Here is a 24,952-nt window from a genome sequence, read left to right on the forward strand (position 1 = left end):
ATAGATCTATGACCATTTCAGACCAATTGGTCAAAAGCTGTTCGAGGGGCTCCAAACCCTAAAACATTGCGACCATTTTGGTCAGGAAGATCATAATTTCCTTACACGAAAAGGTCATAAAGCAAACAGCGCTAGTCCGCTGCCTTATTTCTAGTTGTTAACGACCAATATAGATGGTCATAGCCTTGTAAATTGTGGTGGGTTGCTATGACTAGGTGCCACCTCATCAGTTTTGCCTATGTGTCATGTCCATGTGGCGGTTTTTGCCCTAGGTTGTGAAGCAACCTATATTTCTATCATTCCCAAAATTCCCAAAAAAATCTCATAAATTCTTTGGGTCATATCTTCGTTAAATATGTAAAAACCTTCCTTGCCTAGTTCAAAAATAATTCAAAAATATTCATTTTCCTGTTCTGTTCAGAACAACAGTTTGTGAAGGAAGTACCACTTTGGCATGTCCAAATAGTATCCATTTTCTACAGTGCTTTTCTATGCCCAAATAACCATCCTCCACCAAATGCCAGCTCAATCCATTCATTATTTTGAGCCGAGCTTCAACATTCGTATTTATGTCCAATGTGGTAGTTTGCAAAGCAAGTACCACATAGGCTCCTCCTTTTGAGCTGAAAATTTGTGAAGACGGTCTTCTTAGTAACTGATCATCCTCGGCCAAAACTCACGCCCATTAGCCATGTGCATTTCCCGTACCGCAAATCAAACACTTGGCTACTTATTCATGTTTGAGCATCGATCGGTCCCCTCGTGAGAATCTTATGTTGTGATTTTCTTCCTAGCACCTACCTGGAGAGTGCCCAACTCACTAGACATACCTAGGCCGCCCAGAACAGATGGCAATGCCACAGTCACGCGGTGACCACACGGCGGGCATGCAAGTTTACAGGCTCTAGAGTTGGGGCCCTCGGCCACCGCCCAAACCTCGATGTATCGCCACAAAACCATATATTTATGATTAAATAGGTACTTATGTAACTAGAAATGATTTTTGGAAAAAATAAATAGCAAACTATGAGGCAGCTGCAGTTCAAATTTGACCCGCTTCCAGCTGAATCGGCGGAAATTTGTCTTTTTCACGAGAGGTGGATCAAAACTTTTTGCACCCAACCATTTTGTCAATTGTGCATTAAATATGTCCTAGTATTTTATAAAATTTATTAGGTCCAATTTTGCAACAATTATTTGGTAGTTCCTTCACAAAAAAACCTCCTTTTGGGCACTCAGAAAATGAAAAATGGTTTTTTCATCCAAAGAAAATGAAAACTTCCTTAGGCAACATTGTTTACCATTCCAATATGCACCCTTTTGCACAATATGAGATCGTTTGAACAAACTATGCCACGAATGTGGCCATAAGATTGATCATTTGGCTTGAAAGCCATGAATCTTGAGAGATGATAGCTCATTTATGAGAACACTTTTTTAAAATAATTGCCGTATTACAAGTTTGTTATTTTTCCTGGGAACTTGGCCACATATAATGACACAATGCGAAGGTTTCTCAATTTTTTGATTTTTTTTGAATTTTTTATGTCCGTTTCAAAATGCGGTGAAAACGGCGGGAATGTCCGTTCCTAGCTAGTGGTTGAATCTTGGAATTTTTTTGGTGTTTCTTTGATTAAATAGGTACTTATGTAACTAGAAATGATTTTTGGAAAAAATAAATAGCAAACTATGAGGCAGCTGCAGTTCAAATTTGACCCGCTTCCAACTGAATCGGCGGAAATTTGTCTTTTTCACGAGAGGTGGATCAAAACTTTTTGCACCCAACCATTTTGTCAATTGTGCATTAAATATGTCCTAGTATTTTATAAAATTTATTAGGTCCAATTTTGCAACAATTATTTGGTAGTTCCTTCACAAAAAAACCTCCTTTTGGGCACTCAGAAAATAAAAAATGAAGTTTCCCTGCAAAGAAAATGAAAACTTCCTTAGGCAACATTGTTTGGAATTCCAAGATGTACCCTTGTGCACAATATGAGATCATTTGAACAAACTATGCCATGAATGTGGCCATAAGATTGATCATTTGGCTTGAAAGCCATGAATTTTCACGAATGATAGCTCGTTTATGAGAACACTTTTTTAAAATAATTACCGTATTACAAGTTTATTATTTTTCCAGGAAACTTGGTCACATATAATGACACAATGTGAAGGTTTTCCAATTTTTTGATTTTTTTTGAATTTTTTATGCCCGTTTCAAAATGCGGTCAAAACGGCGGGAATGACCGTTCCTAGATAGTGGTTGAATCTTGGAATTTTTTTGGTATTTCTCTGATTAAATACGTACTTATGTAACTAGAAATGATTTTTGAAAAAAATAAATAGCAAACTATGAGGAAGCTGCAGTTCAAATTTGACCCGCTTCCAACTGAATCGGCGGAAATTTGTCTTTTTCACGAGAGGTGGATCAAAACTTTTTGCACCCAACCATTTTGTCAATTGTGCATTAAATATGTCCTAGTATTTTACAAAATTTATTAGGTCCAATTTTGCAACAATTATTTGGTAGTTCCTTCACAAAAAAACCTCCTTTTGGGCACTCAGAAAATGAAAAATGAATTTTCTGTGCAAAGAAAATGAAAACTTCCTTAGGCAACATTGTTTGTAATTCCAAGATGTACCCTTGTGCACAATATGTGATCATTTGAACAAACTATGCCATGAATGTGGCCATAAGATTGATCATTTGGCTTGAAAGCCATGAATCTTCACACATGCTAGCTCGTTTATGAGAACACTTTTTTAAAATAATTACCGTATTACAAGTTTATTATTTTTTCTGGAAACTTGGTCACATATAATGACACAATGTGAAGGTTTTCCAATTTTTTGATTTTTTTTGAATTTTTTATGCCCGTTTCAAAATGCGGTCAAACGGCGGGAATGACCGTTCCTAGCTAGTGGTTGAATCTTGGAATTTTTTTGGTGTTTCTCTGATTAAATAGGTACTTATGTAACTAGAAATGATTTTTGGAAAAAATAAATAGCAAACTATGAGGCAGCTGCAGTTCAAATTTGACCCGCTTCCAGCGGAAATTTGTCTTTTTCACGAGAGGTGGATCAAAACTTTTTGCACCCAACCATTTTGTCAATTGTGCATTAAATATGTCCTAGTATTTTAGAAAATTTATTAGGTCCATTTTTGCAACAATTATTTGGTAGTTCTCACAAAAAACCCTCCTTTTGGGCACTCGGAAAATGATTAAAAATAGCTACAAAGATCAGAAATGCATACAAATCGGTCCTTACCCATGAAATGTGGTCTAACTCTAATGAAAATTTGTGTGATGCCCTTTTGCAATATATTTTTGATAGCTACTTCACAAAATCAATGAATTTTTAGTACTTCGAAACTACTTAAATCACTGGTTTTTCCAAACCAATCAAAACTCTTCCCACGGATCGATGACATGGCACCCATCCATCCATCCATACATCTCTCCATCCCACATCCATCCATCCATCCATCCATCTATCTACAGAAAAAAAGAAAAAAACTGAAAAGGAGATACCCCATCCGCAGCCCAAACCCTAGCTCAGATCCCCCATCTCCTCGCCGCCGCCGCCCCCTTCCGATCCAGTCCTTCACCTCATCCGCCTCCTCTCCATGATCCCATCCCTCCCCTCATCTCCCACATCGCCGCTGCCACCGATCCAATCCTCGCCGACCGGTGGCCTCTCCCTCTCCTCCCACCTTAGGCAGAGCCACCACCCATCCATCTCTCTCTCCTCCCACCTCAGGCAACCCCTCTTTCGCTCGTCTCTCCCTCTCCCATGCACTACTCCTATGTGCCACAACCACCTACAGATCCTGCTTGATTCCGGCATCCTCCGGCATCGCCAAGCCAACCCACAGCTTCCTCTCACTGCGCTCTCTCTTCACCGCCGCGTCGATTTGCTTTACCCCGCCTCATGTGGTCGCCCGAATCACTTCCTCCCGCTAGGGTTCCGGTGGTGGGGTGGACCTCTTCGTTGCGCACGGCTGAGATGAACTTCCTCGGCGGTGGTGGCGGTGCGCGTGAGATCCTCCTACAAGGCCGCCGCCGGATCAGCTCCTCTTCGCCGGTGGATCCTCGCCTCTCCGACAAGGCCGCCACCGGATCCCCTCCTCTCCGACAGCAACGCCTCCGGATCCGCTCGTCCTCGACAACGATGGCACCGAGGGGCACCAGGAGCTTCGGATCAGGTAACTTATTATCTCCCTCTCTCCCTCCCGCAGGGCATGGAAGCAGTACCTACTTCGGATCAGGGCTTTACATATAACTCTGATGTAGCCGACTTCCATTTTGCGATATAACTAATCATGCTGTTTTCTGTTCTTGTTGTGCAGTGTGCCAAGCTTAGTTTGGTCCTTGCCGGTGAGCATGCTATTCAGTACCTCTGTTTCTTATGTTCAGTGTTTTTTTAGCTCTCCCGCTCATGGTGCGTGAATTTTCTTTGCGATTTAAGGACCTCAACTGCCCAAGAAGATCCACGCTCTCCCGTCCTTCAAGGAATACACCTTTGCTATATACGGAAGCGATATTGCGGTTTTTAAACGGACCGATCTGGTAAGGGAATTGTTGTGTTTAGGATAGCTGAATTAGTATTATCAGTCATGTTAGCTATTAGCAGTCAAGGCCTTGCGTGCTAATGATTTATTGCTGGAACAGTTGGGCATTGGTCCATTTTGAAAGTAGTCTAAAGTGTTGATTCATTGTTGGAATAGTTGGGCATTATTCCATTTTGAAAGTAGTCTGTCTAAGTGTTGATTCATTGTTTGGTGCCTACCGAATGAAATTATTATCGGCTACTTATTCCAAACTTCCAGAATTGAGTTCCTGACCAGAAAGTACCTTTGTCTCAGATGTACTTGTAGATCTCTTGTGAAATCAGATGTTGATTGTGGATTAATAGGTGCACTTGTAATGTTCTGCGAAACAGCATGTTTGATTGTGTGGCTATACAAAAAAAGATAAATTGTGGGCACTTTCAGTTTCTATATTAGCTCCTTTTCCTTATTTTTACAGCACATAAAAACAAACTTGTTGTGCCTCAGTTTGTGGATCTTAAAAAACTCACCTATGCTTTCCTTGCTCATACAAAAAGCCCAACTGTTGTTCTTGTAAATACAAGTGTGCATACCATCGGCACCTTCACCAAAAAGAAAAGGTTCTAGCCATTTCTTATGACAAGAAAAATAGAAGTGCCCCTAAATTTAAACATATTCCTCTTTACTGAAAACTCATTGTTCTTTTCTAAACTATTGCAAAAATCAAGCAGTGGTACTAATTATATAAATTTTATATTGTCTTGGTAGCTTCACTCGTGTCTGCCACTGATTGGTTTCTTCTTAACCCATGTGCAGAGGACGTGTACAAGAATCTGAAGAAGAACAACAGTGGGGGGCAGGAGCCAGAGGCGACCGGCGTGACGCCGGCTGTGTACGGCGGTGACCACAAGCTCTCCGGTGAGTCGGCTCCATCTTCTAGCCCTAGCACCCTATTTTCTGCTCCTATATTTTTATGCTCTGTTGGTTTAGAACACTAGCAGCAGTAGCCTACCATGTATATGTACTAAACAGCAGGATTTCAATCACCTTGTGTACACTAGCAGCTTGCTTACATAGTTGTCACGTTTGCTTGTGGTAGCCATTATGTGTATGAATCATGTCTGTGTCTACTAATCATCAGTTAATAGCATTTGGCTTCTTTGTGATGTTCTGGGACTATTTTATGGTGATGTGGATATACTTTCTGATTTAAAGTTACTAATCTGTGGTCTGGTGTCATATTATGGTCTAATATTCTTTGTTTTGACTCTTTCTCTGGTGCGAGGAAAGCTGTGAGTAGACGTCAATGATGCCTACTTGCTTGGCTGCTACAGTGATGCATGCGCCGGTCAAGCAAGCACACATGCATATACGTACATGTTGGGATAGTAGCAGATATTCCCTCTGTTCCTGCTATATGCCTACTTGCTTGGTTTGCAAAATGCTGTGATGAATCATGAAATCTACAACGTATGTCAGACTTCAGCGATGCCATGTAGCATTGATGAGAAGATATTTCATATTCTGAGCAATAATGTTTGCATTTCATACCGATAGTTGCCAAACTATAAATTGTTATAGCCTTTTTTCTTGCTGTCCATGCATGCTTATATGTTTGAGGGTCAAGTGATGAGGAATAAACCATCAACAATATGATGGAGCTATGTTGCTCTGATTCTTAGTATTTAAGTCTCTGATGATACCTCAACACCCTGATATGTTTGTGGCTTTTTATGATGTCTACATACTAAAGGAAGTCCTACTATCTTCACAACAAATATAATTTTTCTTGAACGAGTTTATAAATTGAACTATCTCCACAACAAAGATACTTACCATTTGTAGTTCCAATCTAAAGTGTTGCCTGATTTCATTTGTGGTTCAAGTGATGATGAGAAACTGCAACAACATGACAGGAGTTACCTTCCTGTGATTCGTAGTTTAAAGTCTGATGATTTCTTATCTTCAAATAACCGTTGTCTTGTGAAATGCAATTCTGCTCACGTTCTTGTTTTCTTATGAATTGCTTGATGCAATTTCTAAGTCTGGTTGAATAAATTTCAGCAATATGAGAGGACCATGTTTTGTACTAGTTTTCTGTTTGATTTCTCTATCCAAAATTTTCCTTTGCCTTCTGTTTTGCAATCTTGTTTCACTTGTCTTCTGTGACTTCTACCATGATCATTTCCGAATGTGTTGTCTTAACTACCAATGATCACTTCTTTTGATCATGATCATGGTTGTTACCTCACCATGCCAGTTACTAGCTATTACCATCAAGGAAACTCGAAGTATTTAATAACAAGAAAGCTTATGGTTTGGTTGGATTAAGGATGTAAAGAAAACGAATTTTGTCGCTCATAGAGAATTGTATTTGTTGTTGACAATGCTGCGTACATAGAATACCTAATTGTCTTATGTAACTTAATTTCCTTGCATTTTCAACTCTGATTTTGAACGACTAAGGTTACTCCCATGAACAATTTTGCTAAACATTTATCACATCTTAGATCTTCTCTACTGCTTACATTAGTGTTGCCATTCAAGTTGTTTGGTTCTGGTCTCACCAACAGTACAATCTAATGCTGCTTTATGTTCACTCTCTTACAGGAGCTCCCTGCCTATTCTTTCTGGAGTGTGAAGCCGTGAAGCCAAGCAAGCAGTGAAGCCCTATTTAGCAAAGAGTTTTTGATCTGTCTGACTGTAAATTGTAATATTGTAACATATTGGAAAAGACTAATGTAGTGTTATTTGATGAATTATATTTGTCCTGTCCTATTTGAAGTAGTGATTGTGTATGTTAAAAATATGTGAAATGGAAACATGACCAGCGGGACCAATTTATGTCCCACTTATGAATATAATCTGAGAAATTCTGAAATTTTTGACATGTGGGACCACCATCTGACTAGTGGGACCAACTCTAAAATAAATGATTGAAACATAGAAAATCAATTGATGGTAAGAAGGCCACGACCCAACAATAAAAAAGGCTACAATGTTGGGCTTGGCCCATGAACCCAACCAAAATTTGATGGAAAAAAACACAAATAGGCTAAATTAATGGGCTCGGCACATGTAAAACACCGAATCGGACCGGGCTGAATCTTGTCAATGACCTTTTCAATTGGTCGCAATTTTGCCACGTCAGATTGCCACGTCGGATCCGACGTGGCCTGGACAGACAACCAGTGACCAAAACAAAAGGTCATGGGTACAACGACCTTCTGTTTTGGTCGTAAATGTCTACGACCTTCTCACAAAGAAGGTCACTATAGTCAGTTTACGACCGTTAGCTTTTGACCTTCTGTTTTTGGTCACAAAAAGGTCACAAATGAAAAACTATGACCTTTCAGTGACCAATAGTGGAGGTCACAAGATAGCATATTTCTTGTAGTGGTTCATCCCTACAAAATCATATAGTTACGCTATGCTTCATTTTCGTCACACAAAGATGTTCCCAACTTCTATACCCCCGATGACAAGCCAAGCAATTGTTTCATACTTAAATAATCTCAAACTTTTTCAACTTTCACGCAATACATGAGCGTGAGCCATGGATATAGCACTATGGGTGGAATAGAATATGATGATGGGGATTGTGTGGAGAAGACAAAAAAGGAGAAAGTCTCACATTGACGAGGCTAATCAACGGGCTATGGAGATGCCCATCAATTGATGTCAACATGAGGAGTAGGGATTGCCATGCAACGGATGCACTAGAGCTATGAATGCTCAACAAAAGAAAACTAATGGGTGTGCATCCAACTTGCTTGCTCACGAAGACCTAGGGCATTTGAGGAAGCCCATCGTAGGAATATACAAGTCAAGTTCTATAATGAAAAATTCCCACTAGTATAAAAAGGACAACTTATGAGACTCACTACATGAAGAACAAGGTGCTACTTTGAAGCACAATATATGAGACTCACTACATGAAGAACAAGGTGCTACTTTGAAGCATAATATATGAGATTCACTACATGAAGAACAAGGTGCTACTTTGAAGCACAAGTGTGGAAAAAGAGATAGTAGCATTGCCCTTTTTTTTCTTTTTTTTGGGCCTTTATTTTTTTCTTTCTTTTTTGGCCGTTCTCTTTTTTTTATTTGGGCAATGCTCTAATAATGATGATCATCACACTTCTATTGATTACAACACAAGGATTACAACTCGAAACTTAGAACAAGATATGACTCTATATGAATGCCTCCGGCGGTGTACCAGGATGGTGCAATGAATCAAGAGTGACATGTATGAAAAATAATGCATGGTGGCTTTGCCACAAATACGATGTCAACTACATGATCATGCAACGGCAATATGCCAAAAGTAATGTATGTCATGATGATGATGGAACTTGCATGGCAATATATCTCGGAATGGCAATGGAAATGCCATAATAGGTAGGTATGGTGGCTGTTTTGAGGAAGATATAAGGAGGTTTATGTGTGATAGAGCGTATCGTATCACGGGGTTTGGATGCACCGGCGAAGTTTGCGCCAACTCTCAAGGTGAGAAAGGGCAATGCACGGTACCGAAGAGGCTAGCAAAGGTGGAAAGGTGAGAGTGCGTATAATCCATGGACTCAACATTAGTCAAAAGAACTCATATACTTATTGCAAAAATTTAGAAGTCGTCAAAAATTCAAGTACTACGTGCATGCTCCTAGGGGGATAGATTTGTAGGAAAAGACCATCGCTCGTCCCCGACCGCCACTCATAAGGATGAACAAGCCAGGTACACTTCATGTTTCAAATTTGTTACACAACTTTAACCATACGTGCATGCTACGGGACTTGCAAACTTCAACACAAGTTTTTCTCAAATTCATAATCACCCGACTAGCACGACTTTGATATTATCACCTCCATATCTCAAAACAATTATCAAGCATCAAACTTATCTTAGTATTCAATTCACTCAAAAGAAAGTTTCACATATCTTGAATACCAAGTATATTAACATTAAGCAAATTACCATGCTATTAAAGACTCTCAAAATAATCTAAGTGAAGCATGAGAGATCAAATAGTTTCTTTAAAACAAATCCATCACCGTGCTCGAAAAGATCTAAGTGAAGTACATAGAGCAAAACTATCAAGCTCAAAAGATATAAGTGAAGCACATAGAGCAAAACTATCAAGCTCAAAAGATATAAGTGAAGCACATAAAGTATTCTAGCAAATTCTAATTCAGGTATGGCTCTATCAAAAGGTGTGTACAGAAAGGATGAATGTGGAAAACTAACAAGCAAATACACAAATAATACAAGACGCTCCAAGCAAAACACATATCATGTTGGTGAATAAAAATATAGCTCCAAGTAAATTATCGATGGAAGTAGACAAAAGAGGGGATGCCTTCCGGGGCATCCCCAAGCTTTGACTTTGTGGTGTCCTTGGATTATCTTGGGGGTGCCATGGGAATCCCCAAGCTTAGGCTCTTTCCACTCTTTGTTCCATAATCCATCAAAAGAATTCACCCAAAACTTGAAAACTTCACAACACAAAACTCAATAGAAATCTCGTGAGCTCCGTTAGTGAAAGAAAACAAAAGACTACTTCAAGGTACTGTAATGAACTCATTATTTATTAATAATGGTGTTAAACCTACTGTATTCCAACTTCCTTATGGTTTATAAACTAATTTATTAGCCATAGATTCATTGAAATAAGCAAACAACACACGAAAAACAGAATCTGTCAAAAACAGAATACTCTATAGCAATCTGTAACTAACGCAAACTTCTGGAACTCTAAAAATTCCAACCAAAATAGAACGTACTGGACAATTTGTTTATTGAACAGAAGAAAGAAGAATCAATGCAAAATCTCGTTCCTGTGATTTATTGAATTTTTTCTCGTGAGCGCAAAGTTTCTGTTTTCAGCAGAATCAAATCAACTATCATCATAGCTTATCCTATAGGTTCTACTTGACACAAACACTAATTAAAACATAAAACCACATCTAAAAAGAAAATAAAAACAAAATTTAACACTAAACAGGAACAAAAACAAAGAACACAAAATAAAATTGGGTTGCCTCCCAACAAGCGCTATCGTTTAACGCCCTAGCTTGGCATAAAAGCGAAGATAGATCTAGGTATTGCCATCTTTGGTAGGCAATCCATAAGTGGCTCTCATAATAGATCCATATGGTAATTTTATTTTCTTTCTAGGTAAGTGTTCCATACCCTTTCTCAAGGGAAATTGGAATCTAATATTCCCTTCCTTCATATCAATAATCGCACCAATCGTTCTAAGGAAAGGTCTACCAAGAATAATAGGACATGAAGGATTGCAATCTATATCAAGAACGATAAAATCTACGGGCACATAATTCCTATTGGCAACAATAAGAACATCATTAATTCGTCCCATAGGCTTTTTAATAGTGGAATCCACAAGATGCAAATTTAGAGAGCAATCTTCAAAGTCACGGAAATCTAGCAAATCACATAAAGTTTTGGGGATAGTAGAGACACTAGCACCCAAATCACACAAATAATAAAACTCAAAATCTTTAATTTTAATTTTGATAGTAGGTTCCCATTCATCATAGAGTTTTCTAGGGATAGAAACTTTCAACTCAAGTTTTTCTTCATAAGATTGCATCAAGGCATTAACAATGTGTTCGGTAAAGGCCTTATTTTGACTATAAGCATGAGGAGAATCTAGCACGGATTTCAACAAGGAAATACAACCAATCAAAGAGCAATTTTCATAATTAAATTCCTTGAGATCCAAAATAGTAGGTTTAGCAACATCACGGTTTTTATTTATTTCAATCCCACTTTCATCAATTTCATCATCAAGATCTAGAAACTCCGAATTCTTAGAATTCCTTCTAGGTAAAGTAAGATCATATTCAGTTTCATCAAGATTCATATTGCAAAACAAGGATTTAATAGGGGACACATCAATAACTTTCAGATCTTCATCTTGATTTTCATAGGAATCGGAAGAACACGCTTTAATAAAGGCATCTTTGGAAGCACGCATCCTAGCGGTTCTTCCCTTGCACTCATCAATGGAAATTCTCATAGCTTTGAGAGACTCATTGATATCATGCTTAGGAGGAATAGATCTAAGCTTTCAAGAATCAATTTCAAGAGAAATTCTATCAACGTTCCTAGCCAAATCATCAACCTTAAGCAATTTTTCTTCAAGCAAAGCATTAAAATTCTTTTGTGAATTCATAAACTCTTTAACACTACTATCAAATTCAGAGGGAATCTTATTAAAATTTCCCTAAGAGTTGTTGTAGGAATTTCCATAATTATTAGAAGGATTACTAGGATAAGGCCTAGGATTAAAATTCCCTCTATAAGCGTTATTTCCAAAACTATTCCTTCCAACAAAATTCACATCCATAGATTCATTATTCTTCTCAATCAAAGTAGATAAAGGCATATCATTGGGATCAAGAGAAGTATTTTTAGTAGCAAACATCTTCATAAGTTCATCCATCTTTTCACTCAAAACATTGATTTCTTCTATAGCATGCACTTTTTATTAGAAGTTCTTTCGGTATGCCATTGAGAATAATTAGCCATAATATTATCAAGCAATTTGGTAGCATCCCCTAACGTAATTTCCATCAAAGTGCCTCCCGCGGCCGAATCTAAAAGATTTCTCGAAGCAAAATTCAATCTGGCATAAAAAATTTGTATGATCATCCATAAATTCAAACCATGAGTAGGGTAATTGCGAAGCATTAATTTCATTCTTTCCCAAGATTGGGCAACATGCTCATGATCAAGTTGTTTAAAATTCATGATATTGTTCCTAAGAGTGATAATCTTAGCGGGAGGAAAAATACTTAGAGATAAAAGCATCTTTGCACTTGTTCCAAGAATCAATACTATTTTTAGGCAAGGATGAAAACCAAACTTTAGCACGATCTCTAAGTGAAAATGGAAATAACTTTAATTTGACAATATTGTTATCCGTATCTTTCTTCGATTACATATCACACAAATCAACAAAATTGTTTAGATGAGTAGCGGCATCTTCACTAGGAAGGCCGGCGAATTGATCGTTCATAACAAGATTCAACAAAGCGGTATTGATTTCACAAGACTCATCATTATTAAGAGGAGCAATCGGAGTACTAAGGAAATCATTATTATTGGTATTCGAGAAATCACACAATTTGGTATTATCTTGTTCCATGGCAACAAGTAATCCAGCAACAAGCAAAGGCAAACGAGAAAAAGGCAAACGAGAAAGAGGAGAGGAGATTGGGAAAGAGAGGGCGAATAAAACGGCAAGGGTGAAGTGGGGGAGAGGAAAACAAGAGGCAAATAATGTAATGCGAGAGATAGGGATTGTGATGGGTACTTGGTATAGTTGACTTTTGCGCGAACTCCCCGGCAACGGCGCTAGAAATTCTTCTTGCTACCTCTTAAGCACTGCGTTGGATTACCCCGAAGAGGAGAGGATGATGCAGTAAAGTAGCGTAAGTATTTCCCTTAGTTTTTGAGAACCAAGGTATCAATCTAGTAGGAGACCACGCACAAGTCCCTCGTACCTACACAAAACGATAGCAACTCGCAACCAATGCTTAGGGGTTGTCAATCCCTTCACGGTCACTTACGAGAGTGAGATCTGATAGAGATAATATTTTTGGTATTTTTGATAGATAGATGCAAAGTAAAAAGTAAAAGGCAAAGTAAAACAAAGCAAGTAAATAAATTAATGGAGATTGATATGATGAGAATAGACCCGGGGGCCATAGGTTTCACTAGTGGCTTCTCTCAAGAGCATAAGTATTCTACAGTGGGTGAACAAATTACTGTTGAGCAATTGACAGAAAAGCGAATAATTATGAGATTATCTAGGTATGATCATGTATATAGGCATCACGTCCAAAACAAGTAGATCGAAACGATTTTGCATCTACTACTATTACTCCACTCATCGACCGCTATCCAGCATGCATCTAGAGTATTAAGTAAAAACAGAGTAATGCCGTAAGCAAGATGACATGATGTAGAGGGATAAATTCATGCAATATGATAAATAGCCCATCTTGTTATCCTCGATGGCAACAATACAATATGTGCCTTGCAACTCTTTCTGTCACTGAGTAAGGACACCGCAAGATTGAACCCAAAGCTAAACACTTCTCCCATTGCAAGAACTACCAATCTAGTTGGCCAAACCATAAAGATAATTCGAAGAGACTTGCAAAGACAACTCAATCATACATAAAAGAATTCAGAGAAGAATCAAATATTTCATAGATAATACTGGATCATAAACCCACAATTCATCGATCTCAACAAACACACCGCAAAAAGAAAATTACATCGAATAGATCTCCACAAGAGAGGGGGAGAACATTGTATTGAGATCCAAATAGAGAGAAGAAGCCATCTAGCTAATAACTATGGACCCGATCGAAGGTCTGAAGTAAACTACTCACACTTCATCGGAGAGGCTATGGTGTTGATGTAGAAGCCCTCCATGGTGGATGCCCTCTCCGGTGGAGCTCCGGAACAGGCCCCAAGATGGGATCTCGCTGATACAGAAGGTTGCGACGGTGTAATTAGGTTTTTGGCTCCGTTTTTGATCTAACGGGGGTACGTAGCTATATATAGGAGGAAGGAGTATGACGGTGGAGCAACAGAGGGGCCACGAGGCAGGGGGGCGCGCCCAGGGGGGCGCACCCTCCACCCTCGTGACCTCCTCTGGCACTTCTTGGAGTAGGGTCCAAGTCTCCTGGATCACATTCGGTTGGAAAATCACGTTCCTGAAAGTTTCATTCCATTTGGACTCCGTTTGATATTCTGTTTCTTCGAAATACTGAAATAGGCAAAAAAACAGCAATTCTGGATTGGGCCTCCGGTTAATAGGTTAGTCCCAAAAATAATATAAAAGTGGAAAATAAAGCCCAATATAGTTCAAAACAGTAGACAAAGTAGCATGGAGTAATCAAAAATTATAGATACGTTGGAGACGTATCAAGGTGCCTGACGCCCCTCCGCCCTCCCCCTCGCTCCTAGCGGTGGTCTCCGTTGTGGGCAAGGGTGTCGCTTCCCCCGCGATGATCGAGGCCGAGCTCAACCACCTGTGTAGGTGCAAGTGAGATTGGCAGGTTGCCCCCACTTCCGCCAACACCTTCACGGTGGTCTTCCCTGACGCCATCAGCATGGGCTACTACACTAGCAGCGGCAACATCACCTTGGTTCTCAACCAGTTGGTGGTGGACATCTCCGAGCCGAAGTGGGATCCCAAGGCGGTGGCGGTTCTTAACACGGCTTGGATCCTTATCACCGGCCTTCCCGATATTGCCCGGTCCGAGCGTGTCATCCACAGTATGTCCAAGATCCTCAGCAAGGTGGTAGTGGTCGACGAGCTCTCCCTCCGCAAGGAGGTGGAGGTCCGGGTGAAGGTGAAATGCCTGGACTCCTCCAAACTCCGCGCCACTGTCCGTGTGTTCTTCAATTACGAGGGCTTCGACATCAAGATCTGCCCCGAGCCGCCGAACCATGTCGGCCGCCCCTGCTCCTATGATGACGGCCACAAGGGGAGTGGGCCGGACGATGCCGACGACTCTCACCACCGGCGCCCTCGCCCATCTCGCCACGACGACAATCCTGAGGACGATGACGAGATGTCACAACTCTCCCGCTCACCCTCCCACGAGCCCCCTGCGGGTCGGGGCAGGTCCGGAGCCGGGCGCACCCGGGTGACGGCCTCTGCCCTCGCATCTAACCTCGGGCTGGCCGCCCCACCTCCGGCATCTCCTGCTTCATCGGCCGAGGTCAGCGACATCTCCAGCGTAGGCCTACTCGTGCTTCCGCCATCGTCACCCCGCTCCCCGTCCGCCGACTCCGCTCCGATCCAGTCTCCATAGAGCTCACCGCCCTCGCCTCTTCCTGGCCCGACTCCTTCGGCTCCCATGGACGGTGATGGTGGGGGCCTGATTGCCGTGACGCCACCTTCTTCTCCACCTGCGATGGACCCAACTGGGGGCTCCCTACCCTCCCGTCCTGCCTCCTCCGCTGGTGGCCCCCGACGACGCTCTCGCCTCCCCTGCCCCCCTGGCCGTGGTGGTGCCTGATACGTCCATTTTGCATCATGCTTTTATATCAATATTTATTGCATTATGGGCTGTTATTACACATTATATCTCAATACTTATGGCTATTCTCTCTTATTTTACAAGGTTTACCAAGAAGAGGGGGAATGCCGGCAGCTGGAATTCTGGCGGGAAAAGGAGCGAAGATTGGAAACCGCAGACCTGGCTGGGGCTGGCCTACCTTGCGCGGCCAGTGTGGATACCACATCGGCGTGATCTAGCTGGCACACCCAACGACGACCAGCTACAGAGAATCCCCATCGCTGTCTGACGCTGGCAGCAGCAGGAGGCAGCGGTGGTCCTGCACCAAACCTGCTCGGGCTGCCTTACCTCGCATGGTGTGCGGGGATATACGGGAGCGGCTTGGTGCCGATGATAGTAGTCGATCTTTAAGAGACACGAAGAAATCGGCTCCATTAGCTCTTGATTTGCTGGCGCATCGGTTACAAGAAGGCCAAAGAGCAACCGACTGTTCGCTTCATTGACTAGCATAAGGCTACATACTAAAACTAAATGGGAAAAGCTCTCCTTCACCCGGTGGATAATCACGTTTGCGTCCGCCTCCTCGGTTGCTTGCCACGCGTCCCGTGCGGACCGCACCAACACATTATTTGCAACAGCCATGGCTCGTAACTTATCCTCATCTCCTCAATCTCCTTTCTGAATCAGCGGTGCCAAGCGAGATGGTCGTCTGCATCATGAGTATGCCCTTGCTTGCCACCGCCACGTGCTGGCAGCCATCCTCACCGGCTAGGCAGGCCTTTGCCGTCGTCACCGGTCGCCACGGCGATGTGCCGTTGCAGCTAGGCCTCGCACCGTTGTCGCCGTTGTCACCCGCTTCCACCATGACGGTTGGCCGCATGCGGTGCGTCACCTCACCGGTGAGGTGAGCTTGTCGTCGCTCCTCCCTCACCACCATTTGACGGAAACAACATGGTAGTTGTTTCTGCAACGCAACCATTGTTTCAGGAATTGTTTCTGCAACGCGGCCGTTGTTTCAGAAATTGTTTCTGCAATCTCCAAATTTTTGCAACATAGTAGTTGTTTCTGCAACGCAGCCGTTGTTTCAGGAATTTCTTCTGCAATGCGTCCGTTGTTTCAGGAATTCTTTCTGCAACACAATCATTGTTTCAGGACTGTTTACTGCGATGCGGCCGTTGTTTCTGCAACTAGTTTGCTGTTTCAGGAATTAGTGTGTCGGGAATGCTGGTGGACGGCGGACAGGGGATTCTGTTTCTGAAACAGAGCGGCTTTTGCAGGAAATAATGACGTGGTCAGTTTGCGGGCGGTGGTTCCATCCCATGGCTGTTAGGTGGCTAATCCAACGGCTCTCTGGGCGGCGGATGATTCTAACACATCCGCCGGCGGACGCATAGCGGTTCCCAAACTAAATTGAGTCACACGATTAGAGAAAAAGATAGAAAAACTGACGTGCAGGATGTGGATAGCTTGCATGTCCGTAGGTAGCATTTTAGCTTTCCTTCAGTACTTGCATGACCATAGAAAGAAAAGCTGAGCATCAACTATTCTAAGGTCGCATCCCTGCATCCCTATTTTCTTTTCTTTCCTTTGTTTTTTTAGAAAAGGAGGATGACCCCGTCCTTTGCATCTGGGCGATGCATATGACCACTTTATTAATTATTCTCACAAGACCTTACAAAGCCATACAACAGCAAGACTAGAGCCACCGTCTAAGCAACAACTGTCGCTACACCTATCCAAATGATGAAGGGGCGCAGATAGTCTGAGCCTAATACCAAACAGACATCGCAACCAAACCTAAACATCTAAGACCTGATGTCTCAACCAGGAAGCTTGCCAGGTATGGGGCACCTACCAGTCCGGCGCACTCCTCAACCAGGACGCCTGCTGGGTATGAGGCCGCCACAGCCACCTGCCACCAATCCATCTTCAGAGCTGTACTGTTGCATGTACTGTATCAGGTCTCTCTACCATCAACACCACCACGACGGTCGACAGCATCATCCTCTTGCGTGAGTCCATCCTCCCACAGCGAACTCCGAATCTGCACTGCGCCATGTTGTCAAGATCCATCGCCATCAGTGTGTAGGATGAAGCACCGCTCCACCAAAGAATCCGTCCTCTGGTCCCTTGATCACGTGTGTACCTTCAAGAATGACGCCCCCAAGGGAGGAACGACACCAAAGCGCCGCCGTCATCCGATCATCCGATCTAGGGTTTCCCCCAGAGGTAGCAGAGAGTGGCCTTGAACTTCTCCACGGCGATGCCTTCAAGAAGGGAACGACGTAGATAGCGCCGCAACCGCCGGCCTTAGCAGACGCCGAAGGCAAGTTTTCACCAGATCAGTTTGAAGGGATCCACCTCTCGTGCCCGGGCCGCCATCACCACCAGCACAACCAGGAAGAACCTTCGAGCACCGGCAGATCAGCGAGCCGACGGCACCACCACATCCAGATCGCCGGCCATGACGGGCCACTGCCATCCCCCGCACCGTCCGGATCAGAGACGGAGCCGCCGACCGTGCACAGGGACCACCGCCGCCTGCACACACCGGAGCACCGCCGAGAGCCCAGCACCCGCCACCGCTTGCTGAGGGCCACCGTCGCATGCCCCGAGCGGACTCCCATGCACACCAGGGGAAACTGCCGTCGCCCCAAGCCCGCGCCGGTGCACCCTGCCTCCAGCGCGCCGCCAACCACCGCCGGATCCGCCCGCCCCAGATCCAGCAAGCCATGGGAGAAGAGATCCCGCCGGTGCCGACACCGACCGGGCTTTGCCCGGCGGCGAGGAGGTGAGATCGGGGTAGGGACGAGGACGTGGCGGTGCTAGGGTTCCCCCCGGTCACCGCGCAGGGGCGACACGGGAGGAGTCCTTGTTTCCTTTGTTGTAGCGGTGTCTTTGTGTTTCTTTAATCCTTGCTGGTTGATGGCTTTGTTAATTCAAAGTTGGGGAAGGATCGAGTGACAAGCCTTTTCTCTAAACAGATACCTTGCATGTTAAGATAAATATGATAGTGAGGTGAATCATTTAGGTATATAGGATCAATAGTTAGTGAATGGATCTTTCATTGATGTATCTAACCAAACTAGACTATTTAGAAAATCATAATTTTATCTCAGTTAGTTATTGTTGAAATATGAGATGGGCCTAGAGCCCATATGACAATTTCAGATTTAATCTCTAAGGGCCCATGTAGGTGGCATGACAAGGTGGTGGGAAGTTTAGTCCCACCATGCTAGTGGAAGGAGAGTTGGAGTGGTTTATAAGGGATTCTCTCCCTCATGCTATTGGAGCTTGAGAAGAAAAGAAGCCCTCGCACACTCCTCCTCCTCCGCTCACCTCACCACGCCACGCAATGCCTCGTCACGACGTGCCGCGGGTTGCGGGATTGAGCAGAGCCGAGCTCACTCCTATGCGCTTATTTTTGCCGGTCAGGAGCAGAGAGTCTTTGACAGGTAGGGCCATGATCTGAGACGTCGGATCATGGGCTACCGACTTGGACGTGGGTTCAGCCCACGTCTCTCAACGCGCGGCCGCACATATATATGTCGGGCGCTGTCAACCCTAGCCGCCGCAAAATAGAACGCATCTCCGCCTCCACGCCTACGTCATTCCTTTGCTGCTGCTGCCGCCAGCGACTCCATCCCGTTCACTGCGTACACGGTTGACGGGAGAGCAGGCCTCTGAAACCCCGCCTCTCTGGATCCTAAATGGGAGAGGGGCGATTAGGTTTTTGGGTAGCGACTACGCGACTGCTCGCTTCTGTTCATCTACGTCCGCATCACCTTCGTCATCACCATGTCGACCGACGCCGACCGTGCCACTGCTGAGAAGGCCGAGGCCGACAAGAAGGCCGCCGAGGATGCCGCGGCTTCTGCCACCGTTACCGCTGCCGCGTGGCCGATTGGAGGGTATACATCGCTGATCCCTCTCGTGTTTCTTTCTGTTGTAGCAGTACTAGCAATATGCGTAGATGTTTCTACTATGTGCGTAGTACATGCTCGGTTAGATCGTAATTAGTGTGTTATCAATGCTGTTCATGTCATGCTCATGATTTATTCATGGATTAATTTAATCCAAAAACTGCCTATTTTCTAATCAATCCAAAAACCTACTGTGTGTAGGAGTTTTCCGAATTCTGGTGTTGCTGCTGCACTGAAACCGTCCCCATTTACGGGGACGCACTTTAAGCGTTGGCAGACTAAAACCACCTTATGGCTCACGGCCATGAACGTGTTCTGGGTCGCCGGTGTGACTCCCACAGGAACGATCGCTCCTGAACAGGAGAAGGCGTTCAAGGAGGCCACTGTCGTGTTCCTCGGGGCGGTTCTGAGCGTGATTGGAGATAAGCTGGTTGACGCATATTTGTATATGCGGTCTGCCAAGGACTTGTGGGAGGCGCTCGAATCTAAGTTCGGGGCTGCCGATGCAGGGAGCGAGATGTATATTATAGAGCAGTTCCACGATTACAAGATGGTTGAAAACCGTCCTGTATTTGAGCAGGCTCATGAGAAATATGCATTGTTAAGGAGCTTGAGCTTCTTAAGTGCGAGTTACCGGGCAAGTTTGTTGTGGGCTGCATAATCGCTAAGCTCCCTAATTCTCTGTGGATGATGTCATTGGCCATTTGAGTGTTGAGGAGAATTCAAGGGCAAAGGACTCGCACAGAAAAGGGGTCGAAGGAACTTCTATGGCCAATATGGTACATCAGAAGAACTCCAATTCCCACAAGCTCAAGGGAAATAACGGTGTCCAACAGAATACCGACTTCAAGAAGAAGGGTAAGAAGACCTTCAAGAAGAACGAGAAGGATGAGGGATGCTTTACTTGTGGTTCGGCTGAACATTGGGCCAACAAGTGCCCAAACAAGTTTAAGAAGTCAGGACAGGACTCCAAGTCTGTCAATATGATTGTGGGCAACAATGAGAATGGTGCATTTGGGTACGGTAATTTATTTACTATTTTTTAGTGTTTCAGCCTACCGATTGGTGGGTGGTTACATGTGCAGGTGTTCACGTGTGTGCTGGCATTTCATTGTTCTCTTCTTACCAGGTCACAGGCCACGGGTTCGTATTGATGGGGAATGGCACAAGTACTTCTGTTCATGGTGTTGGCATGGTCGGTCTGAAGTTTACTTTGGGAAGGATCGTGTAGCTGAAGAACGTGCAGCATGTCCCCGCCATCAAGAAGAACCTCGTTAGTGGCTCCCTTCTATGTAGAGAAGGGTTTAAGTTGGTATTTGAGTCTAATAAATTAGTTTTTGCGAAATATGGACTATTTGTTGGAAAGGGTTATGAATGCGGAGGCATGTTCCGCCTTTCTCTTGCAGATCTATGTAATAAAGTCATGAACAATATTGTCACGCCCAATATGCGACCCTATCCAAAAGGAACTCAAAGGTCCCACCAAGGATAGACCCGCATATTGAAACGCTTTTGCAAGGTGGATATCATTACATCAACATTACATTATAGATGGGGATACATACAAGAGGCATACAATGCCACACGAATACAACATCACAATACATAAGAGCATCATCCGGCTACGGATGAAACACAAACAGAAACTCAAATGACATCCACCCTACTAACCCAAGCTGCCGACCTGGAACCTATCCCCTGATCGAAGAGGAAGCAGAAGAAGAACTCAAGCAAGCAAGCATCGCTCTCGCGTCATGACCATCGCATAACCTGTACCTGCAACTGTTGTTGTAGTAATCTGTGAGCCACGAGGACTCAGCAATCCCATTACCATGGGTATCAAGACTAGCAAAGCTTAATAGGAAAGGAAGGGGTAAAGTGGTGAGGTTGCAGCAACGACTAAGCATATATGGTGGCTAACATACGCAAATAAGAGCGAGAAGAGAGCAAGCGGAACGGTCGTGAAGCTAGCAATGATCAAGAAGTGATCCTGAACTCCTACTTACGTCAAACATAACCCAAAACCGTGTTCACTTCCCGGACTCTGCCGAAAAGATACCATCACGGCTACACACGCGTTTGATGCGTTTTAATACGGATCTGGTGTCAAGTTATCTACAACCGGACATTAACAAATTCCCATCTGCCTATAACCGCAGGCACGACTTTCGAAAGATTATACCCTGCAGGGGTATCCCAACTTAGCCCATGATAAGCTCTCACGATAAACAAAGGATATACCTTCTCCCAGGAAGACCCGATCAGACTCAGAATCCCGGTTTACAAGACATTTCGACAATGGTAAAACAAGACCAGCAAGACCGCCCGATGCGCCGACAATCCCGATAGGAGCTGCACATATCTCGTTCTCAGGGCAACAACGGATAAGCTAAGCGTACAGGTACCGACGTAACCCAAGTTGCCAAGGGATGGTCCCGCACGGTGCTCTAGTTTGGACCAACACTTAGACAAGCATTGGCCCGGGGGGGCTAAAATAAGATGACCCTTGGGTTAATTACTCCCAAGGGAAAACATAGGTGGTGGTGAGGCAAATGGTAAAACCAATGTTGGGCCTTGCTGGAGGAGTTTTATTCAATGCGAACTGTCAAGGGGGTCCCATAAATCACCCAACCGCGTAAGGAATGCAAAATCCGGGAACATAACACCGGTATGACAGAAACTAGGGCGGCAAGAGTAGAACAAAACACCAGGCATAAGGCCGAGCCTTCCCCCCTTTACCAAGTATATAGATGCATTAATTAAATAAGAGATATTGTGATATCCCAACAAAATCCTGTCCACCATGGAGCAATCTTCAACTTCACCTACAACTAGCAATGCTATAAGACGGCTGAGCAAAGCGGTAACATAGCCAAGCAATGGTTTGCTAGGAAGAGTGTCAAAGGTTAGAGGTTCATGGCAATTTGGGAGGCTTGATGAGCAAAAGATAGGTAACGCAGCATAGCGATAGAACGAAGCAACTAGCATAGCAATGATAGTAGTGAGATCCAGGGTAGCGGTCATCTTGCCTGAAATCCCGCAAGGAAGAAGAACGAGTCCATGAAGAAGATGAAGCCACGAAGACGAACCAAGCGTAGACGAACGAATCCTCACGATCGCAACGAAACGGAAACTATCGAGAATCACACAACATAGTAAACACACCACACATGAACAAGGCATGATGCACAAACAAGCATGATGCAAGACAAGACTACATGAAGCTACTCATGGCAAGAGATGATGCAAACAAGAGCAACACATCAAATCAAGTTTAAATGAGGCCGCGAACAACATATAACAATTTCGGTAATTCCTCATATGCAAATTTCGAAATTGGTCCACATCTGAATAAACCTTATGTTCAATTTGTTAAACAGCAAGTTAAGATGCACAAAGATGATCTACGCGAGATTCTAGTCAAGTTACATATAAAGTTCATTTAGTTCGGAGCTACGGCCTAGAAGATATGAGCAAAACAAGTTAAACATGGCATTGATGCAAAATGCATTCAAACATCAAGCAAACACCTCAAAACATGGATGCAACATGATAATATGAAACTACATGCAATTCTAAGCAAGTTTCATATAGAGCGCACTCAAAACGGAGCAACGGTTCAACACACACATGAAACAAGTTATAGCAACAATCTGTCCAAAACAGCAACTAGGCATCTTGCAAGCATCAAAACAACATGCTACAGCATCTCAACATAAAAACAAAAGGCATGGGCATGATGTACAAGTAAAGCATAACAAAACATGAACACTGAGCTATCTCTAGAAATCACTAGAACATGCTCAAACACACATGGCAAGATTGCAAATAATAACAGTTCAGACTTTGCAGAAATAACATCAGGTTGCAATGTTTAGAGCTATCAAACAATATGTTACAGGAACTTATCATGGCAACCAAAGGCATGGAATGAACCTACTAATTGCATAGAACAGAAGTCCTTTACTGACCATGAGCCAATAAGGATCAGAAGATATGATGGCACCCATGTAAACATGGCAAGTTATATGACAGATTCATACATGGCAGAAACAACGATAAGTAGGCATGTTGATGAGCTTGTGCAACTCACTACAGAGCAATAAATGGCATGGCAAGGCAACCAACAGTAAGAAGGCATGTTTATGAAGCTAATCATGGCAAGAGCAAGTGCATAGGGTACATGGATCACTAACAACAATCATGGCAACAACTGAACTTAGTGTTAACAGGCTGACAGCAATATTATTTAGCAACTTTGGAGCAAGATTAAAATAATCTACAACAAGCTATAAATGCAACCAGGGGCACGGATGGATATAGCTTGACATGTATAACAAAACACCCTTAGTGAACATCTCCAGATTATGCATAGAATGACTTGTAGCAGCAGGTTTACATAGCATCACGAAATAATAGATTCAGCCTAGCAAAACAGTAACAGCAAGTACACTACTTAACAAGCTTGATTCACTCACGACAAGTCATTGCATGACAAGATAAGCATAGCATCAGCAAGAAGACATGTTTATGAAACAAACCAAGGCAAGAACAAGTTCATAGCATGCAAGGATCAACTGCAACAACCTTGGCAAAATTGAATAACATGTAAACAATGTGCCAGGAAACATTTTGTAGCAAAAGTAGAGCACGAAAATGACTTGCTAGACTACTCGATAATTGCAACCAGGGGCATGAATGGATAGAGAACAACCATATGTTCAAAACATCCTTACTGAAGTATCTCAAAATATGCATGGATCTCTCTGTAGCATCATGTTTACATGGCATCAAAATAACAGCAGAACAGGGACTAAAATCAGCAACATTACGAAGCCTAGTTTGTGCTAGTCACCAGATTGATCACAAAAATACATGGTAAGCACCTCTGTAAAGATGGCCTGGCATAGATCATAACACATGTAGACATCAACCTCATAGGATGCACACATCAAACATGGCAAAAATGACAAATGAGCACATTCTGTTAAGAAACAGGAACTAACATTATGAAGCACTCTTGCAACGATGATTCAGGCATCAAGATGAACTCAAATGAACATGATGCAATGGAATGAAATGAAGTACTCATTGAGATGAACAATTTGACATATTACATGCACAAAACGGAGCCACGGATGTGGAGTTATGATGCGATGAACATGAGCTAAAAATATGCAATTATCAGGGACTTAGGCGTTTTTCGGGGTCAACCTCCAGTTTTGCACGGACTTCGAGGTGAGGCGGAGAGCTCGCCGGAGTAGGGCGCCGGAGTAGACGAGGGAGAGCCGGAGAGGACGCGGGGCAGGCGGATCCGCGGCGAGGGACGCCGGATCTGGCCGGAGGGCGGCGCCGGCGGGCTGAGCTGCGGCTCCAGCGCGGGGGCGCGGGTCGCGGCAACGGGGTC

The 24,952-nt window shown here is 43.5% G+C and overlaps 3 non-coding genes across 3 annotated transcripts; all 3 read left to right on the forward strand.

The window, feature by feature from the left end:
• The first annotated feature begins 5,990 nt into the window (after positions 1 to 5,990).
• LOC119351570 lies at positions 5,991 to 6,087 on the forward strand. The gene has a single exon (XR_005170046.1). It is a non-coding gene; the product is annotated as a small nucleolar RNA R64/Z200 family (small nucleolar RNA).
• Positions 6,088 to 6,171: 84 nt separating this feature from the next.
• On the forward strand, positions 6,172 to 6,256 carry LOC119351556. The gene has a single exon (XR_005170033.1). It is a non-coding gene; the product is annotated as a small nucleolar RNA Z199 (small nucleolar RNA).
• A 174-nt stretch (positions 6,257 to 6,430) lies between these two features.
• LOC119351561 lies at positions 6,431 to 6,509 on the forward strand. Its single transcript, XR_005170038.1, has one exon. It is a non-coding gene; the product is annotated as a small nucleolar RNA Z199 (small nucleolar RNA).
• The last annotated feature ends 18,443 nt before the right edge of the window (positions 6,510 to 24,952 follow it).

This window comes from Triticum dicoccoides, chromosome 1B (genome assembly GCF_002162155.2).
Source record: "Triticum dicoccoides isolate Atlit2015 ecotype Zavitan chromosome 1B, WEW_v2.0, whole genome shotgun sequence".
NCBI lineage: Eukaryota > Viridiplantae > Streptophyta > Magnoliopsida > Poales > Poaceae > Triticum > Triticum dicoccoides.